The following is an 11492-nucleotide window of genomic DNA, read 5'->3' on the forward strand; positions in this document are numbered from 1 at the left end:
CTTGGTCCTTGCATGCCTTTTCCACTGACACTCAAACCCTGGCTGGGTCTGGAGATGTTAAAATGTAGGCTCATTAACTTTGGCTAGCATGCTGATAAATCTGGGTTGAGATTTGAGCTGGTAACGAAGCTTGCACTGAAGAATTGCTTGGTGCAGCAGTAAGAACAATGTCTTTCTGTTTCACATGGAGGTACGAGGTCCATGGAGGAACGAGAATAGTACAGAAAATCCTCCAGGGAGAAAGAGAAGGGGAAAGAAAATGGGAATGTGGAGAGAATAACAGTTGAACTCCATGGAGGAAATCTGAGCAGCTCATCCATGTATGTGTCTTTCATAGCCTCTGAGAAAACCTATTGAATCCTGTCTTGTAAATTTTTCTGATATTTCAAGAATTTTTCTATAAGACTGATGAGACTGCTTGCTAACTGTGTGAAATTAACTCTTTTACAAGCTTTACCTAGGCTGCTCTCTAAGCTTACTTGTACGATACAAAAATGTTACAAAATAAACACAGATTTGATTTTCTTCTCTTTTGGGTGTAGTCTAAGATTCTTTATTCATTTGGATTGAGAGGTTTTTTTGGTGTGGGTGGCAGATTTTTTTTTTTTGTTTTGTTTTGTTTTTTTCAGAAGGAAAAGAAGAAAAAACATGGCTGTATATCTGTGTATTTCACTGCATACTCACTAATCATAGTGATTTACAGAAACAATAGATTTAGATATTCTCTGCCTATTTAAGGGTGTTCAGAGAAGGAATGAAAATGCGTTATATGTTTGAGGTGTTTTTGCCAAACTCATCATTCTTAATCTATTTCTTGGTATCTCAGAAACCCATATGTTGCAGTGATCGTGAAGATTTCAGCTTAATTTTAAACCCGGGCTTATAGTTTCCTCTCCAATGAACTTCTTGGAGTATAAGATATAGTTTTGGCATGATTAACTGTGTCTGCTTCACCTTGTTATTTGCAAGAAGCACTCAAATGACTTTTTAGGGCTCTTTCCTGTTCTTTTTCTTTGCAGCTGAATATGACCTAAAAATAAAATTGATCAATTGCAGCCTAAACATCAATGACTTCTTAAAAAAGTAATAATGTCATTACAATATCAACAGCACAGAAACAGTCTGAGGTGCACACATTTTCAATGCCTTTTTGCATCAAACCCAGAAGCACTTCTAATAATCCATGAATGCTGTGGGGACCATGAAGCCAGACTTGACTGACAAGATTCGAAAGTTAATAAAAAGAAATATTGGAAAATAAGGAAGTTTTTAAAGGATGTCAAAAGATGTGCATTTAGCTAAGAGATTAATCTTTTCTAAGGAGAGCAAAACGTTGCTTTGGCATTTCTATCTAATTAATATTTTAGTAGAGAGGTTTGTCACTCTGAGATACCATACTTAACTCCTAGTAAGTGTAAGCATGGCAGAGGAACAATTTTCCATTCAATTCTACTCTATTTGAGCAAGTGTGGGAAGGAACTGTTTAGGGACACAGACACTGATAAAGGGTTTCACTATTAATCTCAGTAACATTTTGGAACTGATTTGGACACTATCATAATTTATTTTTAGAAATGTCTTTTACACTAACATTTTAAAAAATGAAGTCAGAATTTTATTTTAATATTTTATATTTCAATGAGCATTCAGCATATTTAGATTAATATTTCTTGGTTCACTTAAATTAATATTCTTCTTCAGTAGGAAATACAAAAAGTTAAATGTATTTATATCCATTAGAGATGATTTAACTGAGCCATTTATCTTTCAGCTATCTTCATTGACACTTTAGGAGAGGAAGGTGGATTTAACGAAAATCTCCAGTCCTTCTGTCACTAAATAATATTTCTGGGATAATTTAGATTAACGGATTAGAGCTGGATATTGAACACAGAATGACATGTGAAGAAGGTAGGCATGTACACTTTGGGTATCTAAAAATTTCTGTCTAAAAAATGGCTCTAAGGCAATATGGTACACACTAATTGCTATGGCTGATAAGTTATAATATAGAAATACCAAGTAATATTACATATTTTCATTTCCTTGCCAAGTATGTTCCAAGGGCTAATTATTTTACTCATATTTACTAGATTTGCTTAGCATACAAAGGTCTCCCTTGTTTTTTCCTGTTAATAATATGTAATATACAAACTGGCCTATTCCTGTTTAATATGTTAAACTGTTGGTGTATCACTGTAGCACATCCAAACTCCTCCAGAACATACACAAACTTGTGTTAGACCTAAAATACAGGATTGTCTACAACTTTTTTGTGTCTTGGCAAATTTTATATTGGGAACATTGTGAAAAAGTTGATCCCTATTTTCTCAAATTTCATGGAACAATGTCTTTTTTTTTTTTGCCATTTGGTAGTGTTATGAGTAAAATAGAAATTTAACTGTGAATCTGTGTCTGAGGAATGAATAGCTTTCAGAAAAAAACCAAAACGTGTTCCTGCTGTTGCTACCATTATGGTCCTTCTCATATGCCAGGCAATTCATGAGGAGACCACAGAGGGAGGAAAACAAACAAATTGCATTGCTGTAGTGCAAAGCTCATTGTAGATTTTGTAAGTTGCTGTATTTCAAACCTCGTTGTAGATTTTGTAATTGTAAGGTTTTTAACTAACAACTAAGGCTTTGAAGTATATTTTTTGTTAGAGAAGTGTGATGTCTGATTGAAGGTTTATTAATGTTTTTGGTAGGTAGCAATTTTACTAATGAGTACATACTCCCATTAAACTCTGACATACCCAGCAGCAAAGGGCAACACTTTTGAACATCTCTGGAGGATGCTAAATGAGAAATTTGATGTATGAATATTTTCATAGGTAGCAAAATCTGAAATGTATAAATGATACCCTCATGTTGACTTATAGCCTGCTATCAAAAGTGTGGTTTAAGAATAGTATGGTCTATATATGAACAGCCAAACGCACAAAATGCTTTGTAGGGGAATGATGACTGCTTTTGCTGCAGAGTACAGCACACCCATTCACACTGGTGGAAACCTAGGAAGGTCCACACAAAGAGTCACAGAGTCACTGAGCCCAACAGGGTCATCAGCTAAGTTGCTGTAGTACCCTGCTCTGGAGTGCTGAAGTAACACTTCAGAGGCAACGGAAATGGTACAGAATTTTTCTTCATTTGGTTACTGAAGTAGTGTAGGCACTAATGTATGTATTTCAGGGTTTTTGTGCTGCTGCCAAGCCTCAAGAAAGTTTGAAGAGACCTTATGGGAAGTAGGAGAAGAAGGCTCATGGAGATTAACATGAAGGTTAGTTGTGGTTTACCCGTCTTGCTTTTTGTTCTCAGCTGTGGGGCATTCTTAGAGAACAGACAAAGAATAAACACAGGGTGGACCAGGCAGCTTTCTATTAGAACCAACCACACAAAAAAAAAATGTAAGTAAACACCACTGTCTTGTTCATATAAAATTCACTGGCTTTTGGTGTCCTCTGAAACAGTATGGGAGAACCACAGAATTCTCATGGGAGAAAAGATATGGAGAACAATCAGTTTTCAGAATGAGAGACTTGAGAAAACGCCTACAATTAGGAAGTTAACTATTACCAGACTACAGAATCATGGCATAGTTTGGTTTGGAAGGGACCTTTGGATATCATCTAGTCCAACCTCCACTCCATGGGCACTGACATGGTCCACTACATCGGGTTGCTGAAAGCCCTGTCCAACCTGACTTTGAATGTTTTCAGGGATAGGACATTTACCACCTCTCTGGGCAACCTGTTCCAGTGTTTTATCACTCCCACAGTAAAGAACTTCTTCCTTATATCTAGTTTAAATCTCCTCTCTTTTTCTAAAATTCATTACCTCATGTTCTATCTCCATAGACCCTGCTAAAAAATTTGTTTCTATCTTTCTAAATTCTTATTAAGCACTGAAAGGCTGCAATAAGGTCTCCGCAGAGCCTTCTCTTCTCCAGGATGAACAGCCTCAACTGTCTCATCACAGAGAGGTTTCCTTCATAGGAGAAGTGTTCAACCCCTCTGATCAGTTCTGTGGCTATCTGGACTCCAACAATTCCATGTCTTTCTTGTGCTGAGACTCCAGAGCTGGATGCAGTGTTCCAGGGGTCTCACCAGAGAAGAGCAGAAGGGCAGAATCACCTCCCTTGCTCTGATGGCCGCACTGCTTTAGATCCACCCAGGTATGTTGGTCTTCTGGGCTGATAGTGCCTATTGCTGGCCCATGCCCAGCTTTTTATCCATTATTAATCCTGCATCCTTCTTCCTAGAGCTTCTCCCCATCCCTTCATCCCTCAGCCTGGATTGATACCCCAATTCAGGTTTGGTTATTAGTAAATTTGAGAGAGTGCATTTATGTCTGGTAGTTGTGTACACAAAGTAACTGCACTGATGTCCACTATATGTTTTTTGGGTTTTTTAATTCTTATTTTGAAAGTTCTGTCAGCAATTTAAATTCATAGAACCCTAAATTCAGACTATTTAAGTCCACTTGGAAGTCGAGTGTTTTATTTCAGTAGATCTCTTAATATAATTCTACTATGAGGTTGAATGTATCTGAGACTTAAAAAGCAGTCTGTATTTGAGGAGGAACTTAGCTGAGACTCAAAAAGCAGTCTGCATTTGAAACATGCTCTGAATTTAGCTGATAGTAGCAGGCAAAAGGTGTTTAAGCTTCTTGCTCTCTATGGATCTCCTAATTTTGCCCATTCAAATTTTCCATGTTATGGATGTTGTAGATGCCTGGTTTGAAGTTTTCTCCACAACAGATTGTAGAAATATGCATCCTAGAATTCTAAAGAGTCACAAGTGCTGTTGGCTCTTAAAGGGATAATTAGCTTCAGTACAAGTTAAGAATGTCTGTTTGAATCACTGTCAACACAGTGCCTTTGATTTTGCTAAGTCTGGGATCTCTGCACTATATTTGATCATGCAGCGAAAATATGATGGCTTACAATAGTATGGGATAAGTGTGGGGTTTTTTGTTTTTTATTGAAATTGAGATGTAACAGTGTGGTTATATCAGTGAAAGCTGATATAAGCTGTCATAAATATCAGTCTATCTGCTTAGTTCATTAATGTGTTCTACCTGTATGTATTATGCACAATTCAAACCCTGTGTGTATGAATCTAAGGGAAACATTTTCTTAAATAGCCCTATTGCTCTTCAAATGTCAGTCAATATTAAGGTTCCCTACTTCTAAGACCTTAAAAAATAAAAAAGCATTTAGCTTGGCCCTCGCTTCTGTCATATGCCAGAAGTTCCAACAGCTTCATTAACCTATGGAAGATTTTTACAAATTCTGACACAATTGCTTTGGTCTCTTGCCCTGTGTTTGAGTCTACTCTTAATGATGGTTAGCTCACTACTTTATGCTCTGAATATTATCTCTTCTCAGTTCTGCTGTCCAGAACTGAAAATAAGAAAATATTATTTACTTCTTATAGATAGTTCAAACAGTCCCCTACACAACATCTCCTCCCCCACTTTGGTTGGGGGGAAGTGCATGCAAACCTGGCCTCAGAAGAGGAGTCTGTGGGCTTTGGATTCCCCCACCTTGACCCCAGCCAGAGATTATATTCAGGACAGCTGCTGGGTGTGGTTTGTGAATGTATTCTTCTCCCTCAGTCTTGTTTACTTCTCCCCAGACCTGAGATAATTGGACAATAGTGTCACTTTTATCTTACCTCAAGTTCCCTTAGGTGGCTTAATTCACAGTCCAATGTTCCAAAAAGGAAGGAGATCCAGGCAAGGGAAGTCTTTGGTGATCACAGCTTCTTTATAAAGTTTTGTCATAATGGACAAAAAGTCCTTTATAACAATGTTTAAGTGATTAATCATAACATTTCAGTCTTTCAAAGTAAGTTGTTTAAGTTGCTTTAATGTGTTATAGAATCTGGAGAACAGGGAGGAGCAGCCATTAGTCCATGGGCTATTTCTAGCCCAAAATGTTTGACTCAGCATGTTTCTGCTGCTTTTCCGTGTTGCTCCAGATAAGTCTCATGAGCAAGTTACGAATGTATCTTCCAACATTCCTGGTGCACCCATGATTCCTCTTCGTGGTATGATGCATGCATTTACTGTATGGATGCTTTTCACACATCAGCTGGCCTCTCAGGCAAGAGAACAACCGGGAGGTGGCTATTGCCATGTCCTGGCAGCAGAGGAGGTCTGTTCTTTGTGAGCAAAATCTTCACATGCAGCTGTAGCGCGATAGGATCTGCACACAGATGGAGGGCACTGCCCCTTAGATCGTGGCAACAAACACTGAAGTAAACTGCAGATGGTCCTAGTTAGACTTGATGCATAGGTATGGCGTCAGACCAAGTGTTCTTCATTTATCAGCAGCTTTTTCTTGTTCTTTTTCTCAACCACCTGCCTACACTGACATCTGCACCTTAGCTTTTTTACTTCATGCTGCTTCACTGCTACTCACCCAGTGGGAGTCTTTATACTCCTAAGATTACACAGTCTTCTACTTCTATTTTTTTATATCATGTATGCAATTGAAATTATCTTTTTGGGTTGAAATTATTATTTGAGTTATGTGTGAGCTTTGAGGACGACACCTGTAAAACTGCTAATTTGTAGAGGATTGTTTTCATTGTAATTTGGAGGACTTTCATGTCTACACTGAAACTAGTTTAGACTTCTTTTGTAGTGACTAGAGAGAGAAAAGAGCACTTGAAAATTAAATTTTTATTTTAGACAATGTTCTATTTCTTTTCTATTTGTAGGAATTGGGTAGTGAAGGACAAAAATATCTCCAATCTATCCTAATATATATGCCATTCTGGTACCTAGCTGATCTCTGTTCTCTTATACTTTATGAGCATCAAGTCACACCGAAAAAAATCCTACCTTTGAATTCTCTAGTGTACATTTGTATTCCACAATTCAATTGTTAATTAAATATTTCTGTTACACATGTTTATCAACCGTGCTGCTGCATACTTTTATGTAAATAGCAGTAGTTATCCATCTTGGTTTGCTTTATCTGATGTTTTTTCATCCTCTATTTGTATTTTATTAAAAAAAATCTAAGCAGTTTAAATTACTCATTGGACATGAATAAACCATTAACGTGGTTTTACGGTCTTTAATTGCAAGTCCCATAATTGTAGCTACAGAGAGAACTGTTTAATTAAGAAATGTAAAGTTAAGTGCTATGCCACTGATTTCACACGCTCCTCCCTCCCTCTGTTATTTCAGCCAAAGTTTTCTTTCTGGCAGGGTTTATCCCTAAACCTGGAGTAATGAGCTAAATCAATGCAATTGCTTATGGAATAAAGTACTATTAGCATGAGTAAAAATGGAAAAGTCTGTCTAACTAAACTGCAAGTTTTTCCACCTGTTATATTCAATAGCTCATCAAGACTTTGGCTGCTTTTCAAACTTACTGAAATACACAATGTCGCTGGTTAATCATTAGATGAACAAGAAGTTCCTCTATTTTTCATATGTCTGATCCTGAGAAATATAAGGGGCTATCCAAAGCACAGAAGCTAATGACAATGTTAGACTGCAATTATTGAGGGAAAACAGCCTGACAGGTCACAGCAAGCCTGAGTGGCACTGTAAAGCCACACAGACAGTTAGGCTTTTGTTTCAGAAGGTGGAGGAGGTACAGAATGTGACTATTTTGGGTTATATTCTCACTCCACAGGGAGAATGCAGGGAGAAGTTAAAGTGACCTATCAAGGTGTTGGAAGGGTTTCTGAAATCACAGTGTTCACCACCCCGCAGAAAGGAGCAGAATGGCAGAGTAAAGTTAATAAACTTGGGAAAATCAGTCTTTTGGAAATGACAGGCAGGGTCTCTTGGGAAAAAAGGCTAAGTAATAAAGCTCTCTCTTCACACCTTCTCTAAATATGTTATGAGAAAATGGAATATGTTTAAAAATCAGTGGCAATCTATACTGGTGCAGAAGTAGGGATATGAAAGCATATGGAGAGGTTGGGCTTTTTAAATTATTTTGGGTTTGTTTTGTTCTCTTTTATTTTATGGCTTTTCTAGTTGGTTGTTTGCCTTTTCAATATTTCTGCAGTGCTTCCTGTGGTACTCATTTCTTGATTATACTTTCAATATATTTTGTGTACCCTTTTTGAGTTCATGGCCATCACCCTTCTTCCATTTCTTCTCAAATTTAATCAGTAATGACTGAGAAGGTACTTTACTTTTTGTGTACTCAAAAATTTTTTTGTATCTGAGAAGCAGAAGAAGGTCTTAAGACAACAAAAAAGGAATTGTATAAGTGAATGCAGAGAACCAAACTAGCATGTAAACTGCAAAGTTAGCAAAAAAGATGAAAAGATTCATGGAAAAATCAGAGAAAAAAAGGAAAGCATCCATCACTCTTCAGACAAATGATAGCATTTGTTTTGGAAGAATAAAGATACATTGTAATTAGATTTCTAATGCATTAATTTTTAATATGGGCAGAGAAAGAACAAATTTGAGATTCTTTCATTAACTTGGCAGTTTTTAATTGGGAAACTGTAATGTCTTTTTATCTTCAAGGGCTCAAAATAAGGAAGAGACACTTTTTGAATCATTAATTACTTTTGAGAAATGATGGAGGACAGGTTAGATCCTAGGGGACTGAAGAAGAATAAACAGTATCTAGAAAATCTAGTTTAGGGTGAAGAAAAAATGAGCAGAATGTGCAGTGTTAGGAAAAAAAAACACGCTGTAAATGAATTATGAAACAATTTATAGAACCTAGAGGATAATGAAATAAGAAGAAAACAACTCGATGAATTTGACAAGAGCTAAGTGTGTCAAAAAATCTGTTTCTTTTCTTCAGTGGAAAACACTCATCTAGTGGATAAAGAAATAGAGCAGCTTGTGTCATTTTGCCCTGTAAGAATTCTGATATCCCCTTATGTGATATGAGCAAAATGACCAGTGACATTGTCCAGGTGAAACTGCTGATGAGTACATGTGCAACTGGCTCATCCCCTGTCCCCCACCCCACACTGTGGTTTTCTCTCAAATCCAAATGGCCTTCCTTGGTACAGCTCTATCTAATGTTTTAAAATTAAGGTTTGTTGTTAGAATGCAGCATTATAGTTAGAACATCTCTGGATTTAACTGCGTTGGGTTTATATTAAAAATGACAGGAAAACACCAGAATTAACTTTGAGAATTGATGAACCAGCTAATCACTGGTACTGCAGTGATGGGTTGCAGCAGATGGTCAGCCACATGTCTGGAAAAACAAAAAGGTCACATAAACTTTTTTCCTTTTCTTGTAGGAGTAAAATCACAGGTCTTATATTGAAATGAAGTAGCAGGAGTTTTGCTTGTAACACATGGGAGTTAATTATTATTTTCTGATGTGAATAAAACTCTCAGCTGGAACAGTGTGTGAAGCTCTAAGTATCATCCTTGAATGAATGCACAGCTAAAGTGAAGGATATGCAGAAGAAAAGAATCCAACAGCCTTGGAAAACAGTGAAAATAATGAAAGAATTCCACTCTGGCAAGTTTAAAAAGAGATGACATCTTTTGCAAGATATGCAAATCCCTAATAAGAATATGGGAATTGCTTCCCCACGCCCCAGTAGTACTAGGAAAAAATAGAAATAATCTGTAGATGTTGCTGACAAAGGAGGAAACCACTTTTAAATGGTGAGGCTCATAAACCAATGAGTTTATGGAATAATCTACCAAGGAAGAGTGCAGAACCTCCTTCAGTTCATGCTGTATAGAGTAAAAAAAAAATTGATATTGGTCAGAAATTATCAACATGAGTTTCCTTTCCTACTGAAGGCCAGACTTGTGGATCTTGAGGTCTCTTCCAGTCCTGCCTTAGTTTTTCTTTATTCAGAGGGTTTCTTCCCTTTCAGGATAAGTTCTCATGTTAAAACTACTGTCAGAACACTTGTAAGGAGAACAGTATGTTCAATAATTCAGAACACACAATGACTTGTGTGGGATGACTGCAGGTACATTGTCATTGTAGTCAGTATTTATGCAGGAAAATAACTCGTGTTATCAAAGATTCCATGGTGTAAGATAACCAACTATGTAATTTAGCCTAAATATTAAAGGGAGATAAATATCAACAGAATATGCAGTGGGAAATAGATTTGAATTTGACCTTTTCTCTCCATTATTATTGCCATGAAAAGTATGCATGAAAATTTGGTAAAATGTTGTTATGTATATTTTACTATCTACTGATGATATTGCATATTTCTGCCTGATTTTAGTGCAGGAAAGTATACTGAAAGAAATAGAACTTAAGCTTGTTAAATGGTGTCACTACTATGTATTGCATAATTTGTTTTGAGTTTAAATTTCTGCTGTAGCAGTCTTTAATGAAAACTATTATTTCAGGGTTCTATTGTACCAGCCTGCTAAAATATTGGGCTATATGCAATTACCTTTTTTTCCCCCTTGATATTCGAACTGATTTGGAGTGTACTGACTTCAAAATATTTCAGGGATCTTTTGTACCAGCCTGCTAGAAATAAATCCTAAAATATTGGGCTATACGCAATTACCATTTTTTCCCCCTTGATATTCCAACTGATTTGGAGTGTACTGACTTCAAACAAGAAAAGAAAAAATCAGACCAAAACAAAAGAATCTCTTTGTGAAGATTCTGGTAGTTCTGGGAGCTAATGGATTTTAAACAAGCTAGGGAAATACCAGAGAATTACACAGAGGATTAAAAAAAACAACTTAAGTACATATTAAAGTTTCAAATATGTCTGCAGTTCCTGAAACAAATTGAAGAGCTGCCTTTTCTGTCAGTCTGGTAGATTAATACAGGAGATAGTGTTTTAGACAACTATTGCAAATGCTAGTATTTAATGTTTCTCTTAGAGGAAGAATCTTAGAGGTATTGGAAAGTTTTCATATTAATAAACCAGGCTATGATTGCTTGCATATTTATATTTTATACCACTTTACCACTAGGACCTGTAAATATTGTCTCTGTTTCTACAGAGACAGAAAATAGGAAAACTCTCTTTGAAGCTGATTTCTTGTTAACCAATATTTTTCAAAATGCTCTTTCTAGATGAATTCATACTATTTCAGCCTGAGGCTGCCAAATCCACTTGGAGATATCCACCTTTTAGGGTCAGTTGTGAGGTGTAAATCAATAAGAACTCAGTCGAGTTAATATATCTTCTGCTTCCCTTTGACTCATCAGCTCCAGGAGAAAAAAAGGAAAAACCTTCTCTCCTTGGAATTCTTCAGAAGCAGTACCTTCTCAAATTTTCCCAAAAGCCTAAGATTTGGGTCATCTGTCACCATTTCAGCCATAACTTGTCTCTTGGGAACACTTTATTGCAAATGGGATTAAGTGTATTTTCCTCTTTAAAACTGTATACCTAGTGAGCCAGGGTATATATTTTAGTTTCAGCATAGTCTGAAGCACCAATATGTGCAGTCCCACAGCTGCAACTTGCTCACTAGTAGATTGAGTGAAACTACATGTAAATGGAACTACACTCCCATGTTACATGGCTGATAGAAGCCCTTTTC

This window comes from Geospiza fortis, unplaced genomic scaffold, assembly GCF_000277835.1.
Source record: "Geospiza fortis unplaced genomic scaffold, GeoFor_1.0 scaffold206, whole genome shotgun sequence".
In the NCBI taxonomy this organism is placed as follows: domain Eukaryota; kingdom Metazoa; phylum Chordata; class Aves; order Passeriformes; family Thraupidae; genus Geospiza; species Geospiza fortis.